Source organism: Nannospalax galili, unplaced genomic scaffold (assembly GCF_000622305.1).
Source record: "Nannospalax galili isolate Female #2095 unplaced genomic scaffold, S.galili_v1.0 scaffold183, whole genome shotgun sequence".
Classification (NCBI taxonomy): Eukaryota; Metazoa; Chordata; class Mammalia; order Rodentia; family Spalacidae; genus Nannospalax; species Nannospalax galili.
In genome coordinates this window covers 1,160,431-1,161,759 of record NW_008350555.1, presented here as the reverse complement: position 1 = coordinate 1,161,759, position 1,329 = coordinate 1,160,431, and positions in this window count along the sequence as shown.

Below are 1,329 nucleotides of genomic sequence, written 5' to 3'. Positions count from 1 at the left end.
ACATTCAACAACAATTTCCAGAGCAGAGATATATCTCTTTCAAAAGTGGCTGTAAATTTTTAGGTTCACAGTTGAAGTAATATAGATATACAATATTGAACTCAGTATAAATTCTGTAAGACATAAAATTGAATGAGTTTTTACCCTTTAATGAAGATTTCCATTTCATTTTAAGATATGCTGTTTCCTACATTTTTAATGCTACTAGCACTTACATGCTTGTACATGTGTCTTGAATCTCTATGTATCTGATGATAACTAGTCACAGTCATTTACACTCAGATCCTTAGTACCTGAGTATGGATATAAAGTCATCACGTAAATTTCACTGGTAATGTTTATCACCTCTACTATTTAACATGAAGCAAATTTTTATGCTTCCTCCTCAAATATGTCTTTTTTAAATTTATTTTTTTGTGTGTATATTACAGAACAGCCCACACAATCTTATTCATCTATATCCGATCTTCTTTTTCACAAGTGGCTGCAAGTTTCTAGGTTCACAGTTGAATTAATACAGTTATACCATATTGAACTCAATATAAGCCCTATAACACATAAAATTGAATGAGTTTTTAACCTTTAAAAAAGAACTCCATTTCATTTTAGAATATATTCTTCCTTACAGAAAGACTCAATGTTTTTGCTACTGAGATGTTGGTGCATGCATCTCTAATATGTATTTATCTGACTATTACTAGTTGCACTTGGATCCTTGGTGCCTATGTATGTCTATAAAGTCATTGGGTAGATTTCAATAGTAATGTTTATCACCTCTGCATCTAACATGATGTAAATTTCCGTGCTTCCTCCTCAAATATAATACATTTTTTAAATTTGTTGATTTGTGTGTATGTATGTGTGTGTATCACACAGAACATCCCAAACCATCTTATTCAACTATACACCCAGTTCCCAGATAGCACCGTCCCATAGCCTCCGTCCCCCCACTAGAGCTCTTATACTCTGATATCCCTGCTACTGTCTGCTGTGTTGTCCACACCCCAGCCATTCCCAACTACTTGTCCATCTGGTAAATCTAGTCAGCCTATCTAGAGGACTTTGTTTTAGGAAGGTCAGCTGTTCCTCATCTAGCAGCAATCAGTTGTCAATATTCCTTTAGATAAGATTGAGATCCGCTGTTCATTTTCCCAGTTCTATGCTGGGTTATGATCTGGGAGTCCGTTTGGCCACCCTGGCCAACAACTCAAAAGAAGGTATGTCTTATCTGGCATTGTTGCTTGTTATGTAGCCTTTAGCTATGCATATGGACTCTTAAAAATTATATTGGCCCATTTAATCTTTGGTTATACTTTCCTTTTGGGTGTT